Raw genomic sequence first — 14,913 nt, forward strand, 5'->3', positions numbered from 1 at the left:
TATGCATTTAAGGAGGGCACCCCTGCAATACCACAAACCATTGAGTGTCAAGTATACTAGATATATCTTCATATCTCATGTGCTTTCTCTGAGACCAATCTTGTTATGCCCCTTCCCCACAAGGCATGCGCCTTTTGTCCATATTGCAAAAATGGGGGGGAGGGCATATAATTCTCTGTCACAGGGCACCAAAAAGTCTAGTTATGGCTCTGGTATGCATTATGTAATCTGGCAGACCATCTCTCCAACACTGGCTGGTTGGAATAGAAATCCGGTTATCTATGTGAGCAAATGACCATCAACGATTTACTCTCAAACACTAAAAAATGGACAAAAATGGTCCCCTAAACAAATTGGTTAAATTTTGGGTTTAACCAATTTGTGTAATGACCATTTTTGACCACTTTTCTAGTGTTTGGGAGCAAATGGTTAATTGACATTTGCTCCTATACATTACCAGATTTTCATTCCAACCATCCAGACTGGATAGATAGCCTGACAGATAATTGTGTAGTGTACGCCCAGGATAACTGTTAGTCATGCTTTATTTTATGGCGGCACATAAATGGGTGGACAGATCCAGGGCAAGCACTGCCCACTCATGCATAGTTGTCAACTGATGTGAAGTTCCAGGGGGCAATCTCAGTTATAAAGGGAAGTATCTGGAAATTGTCCCTAGTTAAAAAAAAAAAAAAAATTTGATCAACTCCATTTATTTAGTATGATATCCCAGGTGATAGGATGCCGGCAGTCAGAACAACATACTTTATTAAATAACACATCTCAAACTACCATACCCAGGATTCAAACCTATAACCTGTTGAATTCTAATCAAACACCCTACCTATTGAGCTATTTGATCCTGCATAAAAATTGTGAACATTATATGAAGCTATTGGTACTTTGCAAAAAAAAAGAATCAGCATTACAACGCAGCAGATCCATGCAGTTTGCAGCCACACACTACATGTATCTGCTCAGCCACAATGCTGATTATTTCTTCACAAAGTACAAGGTGAGCTCCAAACAGAATTCTCTAGCTTAGAATTATACCTTTCTTTGCCAAACCTAGAAGTCGGGCCCCCCACCCTGGGATCCCCCAGAGGGAGGCCTGCACCGTCATGCGGCAGGCTTGTCCGTTTTGGAAGCAGGCTGATGGGCAGCCCAGGATTGCTTCAGTCTGGGCTTGGCAGGTCTGGAAACATGAGCTTGCTTTGGGTATGCCTGACCTTGGGTACGCTTTACCTGGAGGATGAAAGGGCCAAGAAAAGTACTTTTAGCCTTCTGCGTGGTAGGAGTCATACTAGGTAGGCAAGCTGTTTTAGCAGTAGCCAGATCAGCTACAATCTTATTGAGGTCTTCTCCAAAAGGAGATTCAACTGAGGCAGCACAAGGGAACTCTCATCTGGGGACAACAACTGCAGGGAGAACACATATTTTCAGATGAACATGGTAGGGCAGAAGGCTGCCTAATACTGAAGCACCCCCAAACAACAAATCAAATGCAACTTACTTGACAGAGATGTGCCTGAGCAACGGCCCTCCCCAGCCCTATCCCAAATCATACTTATTTTGCATAGGAGATACCATGGTCATGAAGATTGTTCTCCCAGGGTTAGGTTCATTCATTGCATTCTGGGTATGCTGACCCCTGTGATTTCCCCAAATGTGGGAAACTCGACTGCATTATTTGTGGTAGTGGGGGACTGTATTTGTGCTTTCCTCTGGTCAGCTCTGGTAAAATTCAGATTTCTTTGTCTCAGATCTTCCTCTAGCCTTGTTCTTCTTTCGAGAGTTCCCTTGTGCTGCCTCAGTTGGATCTCCTTCACTTGACAGGGGGGTGCCCGAGCAGCGACCCTCCCCAGCTCTAGCCCAACTCCTACTTACCTGCCAGGTGAGATACTATGATCATGAAGTTGCTTCTCCCAGGGCAAGGCTCACCCATTGCACTCTGGGTGTGCTGCCCCTGCGATTTCCCCAAATGTGGGAAACTTGACTGCATAATTTGAGTTTTCCCTGGTCGGCTCTCATGTAATTCAGATCTCTTTGTCTCAGGTCTCTCTCCAGCCTAGTTTGCTGTCTGGTTCCACTTCTTTTTTCTTGAGCCCCTCCCTTCTATACCCTTGTGCACTATCCTGACTTCTCCTCCCGTCTGCTTACTTTGTGCCTCCCAATGCACAATGCAAACTACGGGTAGTGCTGCAGGGCCCACACCCTTTTACTTGCTTTACAGAGCAGCTCTGGAGCTGTTACAGTGCCCAGCTGCTGCAAGAAATCAGCTTGAATGCTTCAGGGGCTGGGGAATGGCCAACATGAGCCCCACACCGAAGGAGGGTGGGGGTGCTTAATGCGAACTAGGGGTCATCCAAGCACCACAAAAGGCCTCCATGCCCTGCACGCTCCTTTTCTCTTTTCATATGCAGACAAGGGTTGAAGCCAACTTTGACCCACTGCTTGGATGACATCACCATATTCAAATCCATCTGCTGCAGGCCATCCCCCAGGAATGCTTGCACTAGTTGTTGCATTTGGTTTGTTGTTTGGGGGTGCTTCAGTATTAGGCAGCCTTCTGCCACCCCATGTTCATCTGAAAATATGTGTTCTCCCTGCAGTTGTTGTCCCCAGATGAGAGTTCCCTTGTGCTGCCTCAGTTGAATCTCCTTTACTTGACAGAGATGTGCCTGAGCAGCGGCCCTCCCCAGCCCTATCCCAAATCATACTTATTTTGCATAGGAGATACTATTGTCATGAAGATTGTTTTCCCAGGGTGAGGTTCATTCATTGCATTCTGGGTATGCTGACCCCTGTGATTTCCCCAAATGTGGGAAACTCGACTGCATTATTTGTGGTAGTGGTGGACTGTGTTTGTGCTTTCCTCTGGTCAGCTCTGGTAAAGTCAGATTTCTTTGTCTCAGATCTTCCTCTAGCCTTGTTCTTCTTTTGAGAGTTCCCTTGTGCTGCCTCAGTTGGATCTCCTTCACTTGAAAGGTAGTGCCCGAGCAGCGACCCTCCCCAGCTCTAGCCCAACTCCTACTAACCTGCCAGGTGAGATACTATGATCATGAAGGTGCTTCTCCCAGGGCAAGGCTCACCCATTGCACTCTGGGTGTGCTGCCCCTTGCGATTTCCCCAAATGTGGGAAACTTGACTGCATAATTTGTGTTTCCCCTGGACGGCTCTCGTATAATTCAGATCTCTTTGTCTCAGGTCTCTCTCCAGCCTAGTATGCTGTCTGTTTCCACTTCTCTTTTCTTGAGCCCCTCCCTTCTATAACCTTGTGCACTATCCTGACTTCTCCTCCCGTCTGCTTACTTTGTGCCTTCCAATGCACAATGCAAACTACAGGTAGTGCTGCAGGGCCCACACCCTTTTACTTGCCTTACAGAGCAGCTCTGGAGCTGTTACAGTACCCAGCTGCTGCAAGAAATCAGCTTGAATGCTTCAGGGGCTGGGGCATGGCCAACATGAGCCCCACACCGAAGGAGGGTGGGGGTGTTTAATGCGAACTAGGGGTCATCCAAGCGTCGCAAAAGGCCGCCATGCCCTGCATATCCCTTTTCTCTTTTCATAAGCAGACGAGGGTTGAAGCCAACTTTGACCCACTGCTTGGATGACATCACTTGCTGCCTTTCCAATGAAGCAAGTTTAATTTAGTAATAGGTGAAAAACCATCCCTACAAAGGTGTTAATCAGATACTTGGCTTTGTGGACACTTTTCAGAGAACAAATTAGTTAGCATAAAAATAAAGCCAGAAAATGAAGAGCTGTTTAATCACTCAATTGGATTTTTCTGCAAGCGTATTTCTTTTTCTCTGCAACCCACTGCTAAGTTGTGCTTCCTAGCTGTTCTTTTATAAAATCACTTAATCAAATCTAACTCTGATTACATCAGAGAAGGCCAGGTACCCTACACCATAAGAGGGGGTTTGAAATTTTGACTTGTCTACTTAAAGATCACCAAAATCTGATGACAAGGTCAATAACATCCCTGGGTGGGATTGAACCACCAACCCTTTGGTTAATAACCAAACACACTAACCGATTGCACCACCGAGACACTTTGCAAAAGTACATACTGACAAAGGTTAATAAGCATTCATCTAGAACGTTTCCTAGAAAACTTTAAAAAGTCAATAATCTGGAGAGTTTTTGTAAGATGTTTCTTCCATCAACCAATGAAGAAACGCATTGGTACTTTCCCATGATGAGTGAGTGCTTCAGGATCTCTTGCACTTACATGTGCAGCAGAGTACTGCAATGGAAGCATGCTGGGTCCATAGCCCAGAGGTAGGCAGATTGAAACTATCCTCTGCTATATGCGTTTTTTTTTTGTTAATTAAAGTAATCCAAAACTGGGATTGATATTTTTGCTCTTTTATTTTTACTTAAAGTACAATAACTTTTACCATTTTCATTTGTTTTAATAGTATATTGACAGTATTGTTTTCTTTCAAAAATCCACTTAATTTTCTTTACCCGATTATTAAAATGGTAATTGACAAAAACAAACTACATTGTCACCAGAAGAGCAATACAAAATGTACAAGTGATATATTAAAATCATCTTTCCAGCTTGAATTTCAATGATGCATTGGGGCAACGATTTTGTGAGAAACATCTTCACCCTTAAATAAAGATTTTCTTAATTCCTTACCTGTGTGCTAATTAGATATCACCTTGTTTTCACATTAAACAGACTTCCACATGAGAAAGCACAAAGGATGCAGTGGCGTTAATGTTTCCTGGTGTCAACCTGTATTATTTCAGTAGATATTGAAATGAGGATGCATCTTGCTGCCTTTCCAATGAAGCAAGTTTAATTTAGTAATAGGTTAAAAACCATCCCTACAAATGTGTTAATCAGAAACTTGGCTTTGTGGACACTTTTCAGAGAACAAATTTGTTAGCATAAAAATAAAGCCAGAAAATGAAAAGCTGTTTAATCACTCAATTGGATTTTTTTGCCAGCATATTTCTTTTTCTCTGCAACCCACTGCTAAATTGTGCTTCCTAGCTGTTTTTATAAAATCACTGAATCCAATCTAACTCTGATTACATCAGAGAAGGCCAGGTACCCTACACCATAAGAGGGGGTTTGAAATTTTCACTTGTCTACATAAAGATCACCAAAATCTGATAACAAGGTCAATTACGTCCCTGGGTGGGATTGAACCACCAACCTTTTGGTTAATAGCCTTACACAGTAACTGATTGCGCCACAGCAACACTTTGTAAAAGTCCATACTGACAAAGGCTAATAAGCATTCATCTAGAACGATTCCTAGAAACATTTTAAAAAGTCAATAATGTGGAGAGTTTTTGTAAGATGTTTCTTCCATCAACCAATGAAGAAACACATTGGTACTTTCCCATGATGAGTGAGTGCTTCAGGATCTCTTGCACTTACATGTGCAGCAGAGTACTGTAATGGAAGCATGCTGGGTCCATAACCCAGAGGTAGGCAGATTGAAACTATCCTTTGCTATATGCATTTTTTTTTTGTTCATTAAAGTAATCCAAAACTGGGATTGATATTTTAGCTTTTATTTTTACTTAAAGTACAATAACTTTTACCATTTTAATTTGTTTTAGTGCAAATGGCATATCAGCAGTCAGCACTAACTGGTGACATGCCATTTGTACAAGTAAGCCATGTGTGACTAATATATAAACATGCTTTATTAAATAACACCTCAAACTATCATACCCAGGATTCAAACCTATAACCTGTTGAATTCTAATCAAACACCCTACCCATGGAGCTACTTGATCCTGCATCTTTTCTAACCTCCAAAAACAGATTCAGTTGCATTTTCCAGCGTGTTTTGTTTGCGCCTTTGCAAATGTCTTACATCGACAAACTTATTTAGTACTATTTTGCAAATAGGGTTACATTGTCGCAACATTGTGTTCCCTAATTGCTTGATTTTTTAAATGCAACAATTGATAAAGACACCTGATAATTGCTCTGTGGAGTCTTATTTTGTGTTTTGTGTTTAGTCTTTAGATCTGAATTTGAATGTACTTGTGAACTAACTTAATTTCCTACTTCTAAATTCATTCCTAAATTCACTACTTACATGAATCCTGTAGTTGGGCATTTTGGGACTTCGATTGTGGGCATTGTTTTGTGTCCAGACCAGCAGCAGGTGGTGTGCATTTGCTGGAAAGGCATCGAAGACCTCCGATATGCTGCATCTCCTGATGTGTGTCTCCCTCAAGTGGCTGTCAGCAAATGCCTGCTAGACACCCCATTCCAAGCTGATTGTGACATCATGGAACATGCATCATAGAACAGGCATGCTAAAACATGGGTCTTCAACCTGCGACCCTCCAGCTGCTGTGGAACTACACATCCCAGCATGCCCTGCCTCAGTTTTAGCATACCTTAATAGCAAAACTGTGGCAGGGCATGCTGGGATGTGTAGTTTCACAGCAGCTGGAGGGCCACAGGATGAAGACCCATGTGCTAGAGCCAAGCCGCAGGTACATTGAATGCTAGCAAGCTGAATATTTAAATCCTTTTTGTTCCGCAGCATTCCAATGCGGAAGATTCCATGGAACCAGAGATCCTTCCATTGAGAAGGACATGCTGCCTGGATGACTACACTGTGCAAATTAAATCACGGAGCCAGTTGGCTTGTGGGTGGCTCTGGTGACTGGGTGGTTGGGTGGGTGGTGTGTCGGAAGTGGAGCGCATGCAAATGATTGTGTATCATCCAGCTAGTGAGAGAGAAAACTCATGCAGGAGTGTTCCTGCTTGTCAGTGGGTTATGCACCTTGCCAGACGTTAAATCTACATAGAGCAGCTGGAGGGGACAAGAGCAGGTTTGCAAAATATAGATAGAAGAGCATATATGCTGGCGCATTCTCCATGATTGTGTCAGCTTATGTTTTGGTGCACTGCACTTTCCTCCACTAAGTTTTAGCCATTTTTGTTAAGCTCAAGTGTAGTTGCTTCTCGGCCTTTTGGCTGTGATCTTGTATCGTGGTTGAAGGGTCTGCTGGAGGGAGGGATTGTTTTCTTCATTGGCGAAAGACCAAAGATATTCCAGGATGGAAGGCTTGGGAACACTATCTGTTTTTCAGTTGTGGAAGAGCACAGAGGTCGGATTGGACTACATTCTATAGTAAAGGATATCTTTCTATTTATTGACCCTCCCCTTATATGTGTCTGTGTTACAATAAAGCTTCGGTTTTGTGAATCCCTCACCCTCTTACACTCCACACCCATAGCCTTATTAACTGTTGTATTATTGTATACTTTAAATGTATAGTGCAGTTCATGATTTATAGTGTAGACTGGCCTGTGCTGTAGTTCTTGAACTGTACTATACCGTCAGCATTTGTATTGTGTTTTGGCTGTGCTGCAACACTGTATTTATGTGTGCAATGTTTATGTATGTTTTTTTTTTATGTCAATAAAGACTGCTTTTTCAAGCCAATATCTGAAAACAATCAATGTTTATCTTTGATGGCAATAAAAGTGGTATGATATTTGATGCTTTTGAAATCCAATATCTGATATGTCCCCTATCTGGGAACCATATATTAAATGGCTTTTCAGAAAAGGGAGATGGGAGAAGAGCTTTCATTACTTGTAGGACCGATGCACATAAAGAAGCAAAAAAACATACATAAACATTACACACATAAGTACCGCGTTGCGGCACAGCCAAAACACAATAGAAATGCTGATGGTATAGTACAGTTCAAGAACTACAGCACAGGCCAGCCTACACTATAAATCATGAACTGCACTATACATTTAAACTGTACAATAATACAACAGTTAATAAGGCTATGGGTGTGGAGTGTAAGAGGGTGAGGGAATCACAAGCCCGAAGCTTTATTGAAAGACTGACACATATAAGGGGAGGTTTAATAAATAGAAAGACATCCTTTACTATAGAATGTAGTCCAATCCGACCTCTGTGCTCTTCCACAACTGAAAAACAGATAGTGTTCCCAAGCCTTCCATCCTGGAATATCTTTGGTCTTTCGCCAATGAAGAAAGCAATCCCTCCCTCCAGCAGACCCTTCAACCACAATACAAGATCACAGCCAAAAGGCCGAGAAGCAACTACACTTGAGCTTAACAAAAATGGCTAAAACTTAGTGGAGGAAAGTGCAGTGCACCAAAACATAAGCTGACACAATCATGGAGAATGCGCCAGCATATATGCTCTTCTATCTATATTTTGCAAACATGCTCTTGTCCCCTCCAGCTGCTCTATGTAGATTTAACGTCTGGCAAGGTGCATAACCCACTGACAAGCAGGCACACTCCTGCATGAGTTTTCACTCTCACTAGCTGGATGATACACAATCATTTGCATGTGCTCCACCTCCGACACACCACCCACCCAACCACCCAGTCACCAGAGCCACCCACAAACCAACTGGCTCCGTGATTTAATTTGCACAGTGTAGTCATCCAGGCAGCATGTCCTTCTCAATGGAAGGATCTCTGGTTCCATGGAATCTTCCGCATTGGAATGCTGCGGAACAAAAAGGATTTAAATATTCAGCTTGCTAGCATTCAATGTACCTGCGGCTTGGCTCTAGCACATGGGTCTTCATCCTGTGGCCCTCCAGCTGCTGTGAAACTACACATCCCAGCACGCCCTGCCACAGTTTTGCTATAAGGTATGCTAAAACTGAGGCAGGGCATGCTGGGATGTGTAGTTCCACAGCAGCTGGAGGGTCGCAGGTTGAAGACCCATGTTTTAGCATGCCTGTTCTATGATGCATGTTCCGTGATGTCACAATCAGCTTGGAATGGGGTGTCTAGCAGGCATTTGCTGACAGCCACTTGAGGGAGACACACATCAGGAGATGCAGCATATCGGAGGTCTTTGATGCCTTTCCAGCAAATGCACACCACCTGCTGCTGGTCTGGACACAAAACAATGCCCACAATCGAAGTCCCAAAATGCCCAACTACAGGATTCATGTAAGTAGTGAATTTAGGAATGAATTTAGAAGTAGGAAATTAAGTTAGTTCACAAGTACATTCAAATTCAGATCTAAAGTCTAGGTAGGCCTCACGTCCTGGCAGCCGCCAGCATTTAAAAATGCCTTGATTAGAGGTACGGAATTAAATGTAGATAAGAAGTAGACACAAAATAAGACTCCGCAGAGCAGTTATCAGGTGTTTTTATCAATTGTTGCATTTAAAAAATCAAGCAATTAGGGAACACAATGTTGCAACAATGTAACCCTATTTGCAAAATAGTACTAAATAAGTTTGTCGATGTAAGACATTTGCAAAGGCGCATCCAAAACACGCTGGAAAATGCAACTGAATCTGTTTTTGGAGGCTAGAATAGGAAATGTGCATCGGTCCTACAAGTACTGAAAGCTCTTCTCCCATCTCCCTTTTCTGAAAAGCCATTTAATATATGGTTCCCAGATAGGGGACATATCAGATATTGCCTTTCAAAAGCAGCAAATATCATACCACTTCTATTGCCATCAAAGATAAACATTGATTGTTTTCAGATATTGGATTGAAAAAGCAGTCTTTATTGACATAAAGAAGCAAAAAAACATACATAAACATTACACACATAAGTACTGTGTTGCAGCACAGCCAAAACACAATACAAATGCTGTCGGTATAGTACAGTTCAAGAACTACAGTACAGGTCAGCCTACACTATAAATCATGAACTGCACTATACATTTAAACAATACAATAGTTAATAAGGCTATGGGTGTGGAGTGTAAGAGGGTGACGGAATCACAAGCCCAAAGCTTTATTGAAAGACAGACACATATAAAGGGAGGATTAATAAATACAAAGATACCCTTTACTATAGAATGTAGTCCAATCCGGTCTTTCAACTCTTCCACAACTGAAAAACGGATAGTGTTCCCAAGCCTTCCATCCTGGAATATCTTCAGTCTCTCGCCAATGAAGAAAACAATCCCTCCAGCAGACTCTTCAACCACAATACAATATCACAGCCAAAAGAGCGAGAAGCAACTACACTTGCGTTTAAACAAAATGGCTAAAACTTAGTGGAGGAAAGTGCAGTGCACCAAAACATAAGCTGACACAATCATGGAGAATGCGCCAGCATATATGCTCTTCTGTGTATATTTTCCAAACCTGCTCTTGTCCCCTCCAGTTGCTCCATGTAGATTTGACGTCTGGCAAGGTGCATAACTCACTGACAAGCAGGCACACTCCTGCATGAGTTTTCTCTCTCACTAGCTGGATGATACACATTCATTTGCATGTGCTCCACCTCCGACACACCGCCCACCCAACCACCCAGTCACCAGAGCCACCCACAAGCCAACTGGCTCCGTGATTTAATTTGCACAGTGCAGTCATCCAGGCAGCATGTCCTTCTCAATGGAATAATCTCTGGTTCCATGGAATCTTCCGCATTGGAATGCTGCGGAACAAAAAGGATTTAAACATTCAGCTTGCTAGCATTCAATGTACCTGCGGTTTGGTTCTAGCACATGGGTCTTCATCCTGTGGCCCTCCAGCTGCTGTGAAACTACACATCCCAGCATGCCCTGCCACAGTTTTGCTATTAAGGTATGCTAAAACTGAGGCAGGGCATGCTGGGATATGTAGTTCCACAGCAGCTGGAGGGTCGCAGGTTGAAGACCCATGTTCTAGCATGCCTGTTCTATGATGCATGTTCCGTGATGTCACAATCAGCTTGGAATGGGGTGTCTAGCATGCATTTGCTGACAGCCACTTGAGGCAGACACACATCAGGAGATGCAGCATATCGGAGGTCTTCGATGCCTTTCCAGCAAATGCACACCACCAGCTGCTGGTCTGGACACAAAACAATGCCCACAATTGAAGGCTCAAAATGCCCAACTACAGGATTAATGTAAGTAGTGAATTTAGGAATGAGTTTAGAAGTAGGAAATTAAGTTAGTTCACAAGTACATTCAAATTCAGATCTAAAGACTAGGTAGGCCTCACGTCCTGGCAGCACCCAGCATTTAAAAATGCCTTGATTATAGGTAGGGAATTAAATGTAGATAAGAAGTAGACACAAAAGAAGACTCCACAGAGCAATTATCAGGTGTCTTTATCAATTTTTGCATTTAAAAAATCAAGCAATTAGGGAACACAATGTTGCGACAATGTAACCCTATTTGCAAAATAGTACTAAATAAGTTTGTCGATGTAAGACATTTGCAAAGGCGCAAACAAAACACGCTGGAAAATGCAACTGAATCTGTTTTTGGAGGTTAGAATAGATGCAGGATCAAGTAGCTCAATGGGTAGGGTGTTTGATTAGAATTTAACAGGTTATAGGTTTGAATCCTGGGTATGATAGTTTGAGGTGTTATTTAATAAAGTATGTTTATATATTAGTCACACATGGCTTACTTGTACAAATGGCATGTCACCAGTTAGTGCTGACTGCTGATATGCCATTTACACAAACATGCCATGTGTGACTGTATATGCATTTAAGGAGGGCACCCCTGCAATACCACAAACCATTGAGTGTCAAGTATACTAGATATATCTTCATATCTCATGTGCTTTCTCTGAGACCAATCTTGTTATGCCCCTTCCCCACAAGGCATGCGCCTTTTGTCCATATTGCAAAAATGGGGGGGAGGGCATATAATTCTCTGTCACAGGGCACCAAAAAGTCTAGTTATGGCTCTGGTATGCATTATGTAATCTGGCAGACCATCTCTCCAACACTGGCTGGTTGGAATAGAAATCCGGTTATCTATGTGAGCAAATGACCATCAACGATTTACTCTCAAACACTAAAAAATGGACAAAAATGGTCCCCTAAACAAATTGGTTAAATTTTGGGTTTAACCAATTTGTGTAATGACCATTTTTGACCACTTTTCTAGTGTTTGGGAGCAAATGGTTAATTGACATTTGCTCCTATACATTACCAGATTTTCATTCCATCCATCCAGACTGGATAGATAGCCTGACAGATAATTGTGTAGTGTACGCCCAGGATAACTGTTAGTCATGCTTTATTTTATGGCGGCACATAAATGGGTGGACAGATCCAGGGCAAGCACTGCCCACTCATGCATAGTTGTCAACTGATGTGAAGTTCCAGGGGGCAATCTCAGTTATAAAGAGAAGTATCTGGAAATTGTCCCTAGTTAAAAAAAAAAAATACATTTTTATCAACTCCATTTATTTAGTATGATATCCCAGGTGATAGGATGCCGGCAGTCAGAACAACATACTTTATTAAATAACACATCTCAAACTACCATACCCAGGATTCAAACCTATAACCTGTTGAATTCTAATCAAACACCCTACCTATTGAGCTATTTGATCCTGCATAAAAATTGTGAACATTATATGAAGCTATTGGTACTTTGCAAAAAAAAAGAATCAGCATTACAACGCAGCAGATCCATGCAGTTTGCAGCCACACACTACATGTATCTGCTCAGCCACAATGCTGATTATTTCTTCACAAAGTACAAGGTGAGCTCCAAACAGAATTCTCTAGCTTAGAATTATACCTTTCTTTGCCAAACCTAGAAGTCGGGCCCCCCACCCTGGGATCCCCCAGAGGGAGGCCTGCACCGTCATGCGGCAGGCTTGTCCGTTTTGGAAGCAGGCTGATGGGCAGCCTAGGATTGCTTCAGTCTGGGCTTGGCAGGTCTGGAAACATGAGCTTGCTTTGGGTATGCCTGACCTTGGGTACGCTTTACCTGGAGGATGAAAGGGCCAAGAAAAGTACTTTTAGCCTTCTGCGTGGTAGGAGTCATACTAGGTAGGCAAGCTGTTTTAGCAGTAGCCAGATCAGCTACAATCTTATTGAGGTCTTCTCCAAAAGGAGATTCAACTGAGGCAGCACAAGGGAACTCTCATCTGGGGACAACAACTGCAGGGAGAACACATATTTTCAGATGAACATGGTAGGGCAGAAGGCTGCCTAATACTGAAGCACCCCCAAACAACAAATCAAATGCAACTTACTTGACAGAGATGTGCCTGAGCAACGGCCCTCCCCAGCCCTATCCCAAATCATACTTATTTTGCATAGGAGATACCATGGTCATGAAGATTGTTCTCCCAGGGTTAGGTTCATTCATTGCATTCTGGGTATGCTGACCCCTGTGATTTCCCCAAATGTGGGAAACTCGACTGCATTATTTGTGGTAGTGGGGGACTGTGTTTGTGCTTTCCTCTGGTCAGCTCTGGTAAAAGTCAGATTTCTTTGTCTCAGATCTTCCTCTAGCCTTTGTCTTCTTTCGAGAGTTCCCTTGTGCTGCCTCAGTTGGATCTCCTTCACTTGACAGGGGGGTGCCCGAGCAGCGACCCTCCCCAGCTCTAGCCCAACTCCTACTTACCTGCCAGGTGAGATACTATGATCATGAAGTTGCTTCTCCCAGGGCAAGGCTCACCCATTGCACTCTGGGTGTGCTGCCCCTGCGATTTCCCCAAATGTGGGAAACTTGACTGCATAATTTGAGTTTTCCCTGGTCGGCTCTCATGTAATTCAGATCTCTTTGTCTCAGGTCTCTCTCCAGCCTAGTTTGCTGTCTGGTTCCACTTCTTTTTTCTTGAGCCCCTCCCTTCTATACCCTTGTGCACTATCCTGACTTCTCCTCCCGTCTGCTTACTTTGTGCCTCCCAATGCACAATGCAAACTACGGGTAGTGCTGCAGGGCCCACACCCTTTTACTTGCTTTACAGAGCAGCTCTGGAGCTGTTACAGTGCCCAGCTGCTGCAAGAAATCAGCTTGAATGCTTCAGGGGCTGGGGAATGGCCAACATGAGCCCCACACCGAAGGAGGGTGGGGGTGCTTAATGCGAACTAGGGGTCATCCAAGCACCACAAAAGGCCTCCATGCCCTGCACGCTCCTTTTCTCTTTTCATATGCAGACGAGGGTTGAAGCCAACTTTGACCCACTGCTTGGATGACATCACCATATTCAAATCCATCTGCTGCAGGCCATCCCCCAGGAATGCTTGCACTAGTTGTTGCATTTGGTTTGTTGTTTGGGGGTGCTTCAGTATTAGGCAGCCTTCTGCCACCCCATGTTCATCTGAAAATATGTGTTCTCCCTGCAGTTGTTGTCCCCAGATGAGAGTTCCCTTGTGCTGCCTCAGTTGAATCTCCTTTACTTGACAGAGATGTGCCTGAGCAACGGCCCTCCCCAGCCCTATCCCAAATCATACTTATTTTGCATAGGAGATACTATTGTCATGAAGATTGTTCTCCCAGGGTGAGGTTCATTCATTGCATTCTGGGTATGCTGACCCCTGTGATTTCCCCAAATGTGGGAAACTCGACTGCATTATTTGTGGTAGTGGTGGACTGTGTTTGTGCTTTCCTCTGGTCAGCTCTGGTAAAAGTCAGATTTCTTTGTCTCAGATCTTCCTCTAGCCTTGTTCTTCTTTTGAGAGTTCCCTTGTGCTGCCTCAGTTGGATCTCCTTCACTTGAAAGGTAGTGCCCGAGCAGCGACCCTCCCCAGCTCTAGCCCAACTCCTACTAACCTGCCAGGTGAGATACTATGATCATGAAGGTGCTTCTCCCAGGGCAAGGCTCACCCATTGCACTCTGGGTGTGCTGCCCCTTGCGATTTCCCCAAATGTGGGAAACTTGACTGCATAATTTGTGTTTCCCCTGGACGGCTCTCGTATAATTCAGATCTCTTTGTCTCAGGTCTCTCTCCAGCCTAGTATGCTGTCTGTTTCCACTTCTCTTTTCTTGAGCCCATCCCTTCTATAACCTTGTGCACTATCCTGACTTCTCCTCCCGTCTGCTTACTTTGTGCCTTCCAATGCACAATGCAAACTACAGGTAGTGCTGCAGGGCCCACACCCTTTTACTTGCCTTACAGAGCAGCTCTGGAGCTGTTACAGTACCCAGCTGCTGCAAGAAATCAGCTTGAATGCTTTAGGGGCTGGGGCATGGCC

General features: G+C 43.5%; 8 non-coding genes across 8 annotated transcripts; all 8 read left to right on the top strand.

Moving 5' to 3' along the window:
* Window positions 1–1,563: 1,563 nt before the first annotated feature.
* On the top strand, window positions 1,564–1,727 carry LOC135026639 (U1 spliceosomal RNA). Its single transcript, XR_010223235.1, has one exon. It is a non-coding gene; the product is annotated as a U1 spliceosomal RNA (small nuclear RNA).
* A 152-nt stretch (window positions 1,728–1,879) lies between these two features.
* LOC135026551 (U1 spliceosomal RNA) lies at window positions 1,880–2,042 on the top strand. The gene has a single exon (XR_010223166.1). It is a non-coding gene; the product is annotated as a U1 spliceosomal RNA (small nuclear RNA).
* Window positions 2,043–2,716: 674 nt separating this feature from the next.
* LOC135026455 (U1 spliceosomal RNA) lies at window positions 2,717–2,880 on the top strand. Its single transcript, XR_010223072.1, has one exon. It is a non-coding gene; the product is annotated as a U1 spliceosomal RNA (small nuclear RNA).
* A 150-nt stretch (window positions 2,881–3,030) lies between these two features.
* On the top strand, window positions 3,031–3,194 carry LOC135026505 (U1 spliceosomal RNA). Its single transcript, XR_010223122.1, has one exon. It is a non-coding gene; the product is annotated as a U1 spliceosomal RNA (small nuclear RNA).
* Window positions 3,195–13,014: 9,820 nt separating this feature from the next.
* LOC135026671 (U1 spliceosomal RNA) lies at window positions 13,015–13,178 on the top strand. The gene has a single exon (XR_010223268.1). It is a non-coding gene; the product is annotated as a U1 spliceosomal RNA (small nuclear RNA).
* Window positions 13,179–13,330: 152 nt separating this feature from the next.
* On the top strand, window positions 13,331–13,493 carry LOC135026552 (U1 spliceosomal RNA). The gene has a single exon (XR_010223167.1). It is a non-coding gene; the product is annotated as a U1 spliceosomal RNA (small nuclear RNA).
* A 674-nt stretch (window positions 13,494–14,167) lies between these two features.
* Window positions 14,168–14,331, top strand: LOC135026688 (U1 spliceosomal RNA). Its single transcript, XR_010223284.1, has one exon. It is a non-coding gene; the product is annotated as a U1 spliceosomal RNA (small nuclear RNA).
* Window positions 14,332–14,482: 151 nt separating this feature from the next.
* On the top strand, window positions 14,483–14,646 carry LOC135026506 (U1 spliceosomal RNA). Its single transcript, XR_010223123.1, has one exon. It is a non-coding gene; the product is annotated as a U1 spliceosomal RNA (small nuclear RNA).
* The last annotated feature ends 267 nt before the right edge of the window (window positions 14,647–14,913 follow it).

The sequence above is a fragment of the Pseudophryne corroboree genome, unplaced genomic scaffold (genome assembly GCF_028390025.1).
Source record: "Pseudophryne corroboree isolate aPseCor3 unplaced genomic scaffold, aPseCor3.hap2 scaffold_445, whole genome shotgun sequence".
In the NCBI taxonomy this organism is placed as follows: domain Eukaryota; kingdom Metazoa; phylum Chordata; class Amphibia; order Anura; family Myobatrachidae; genus Pseudophryne; species Pseudophryne corroboree.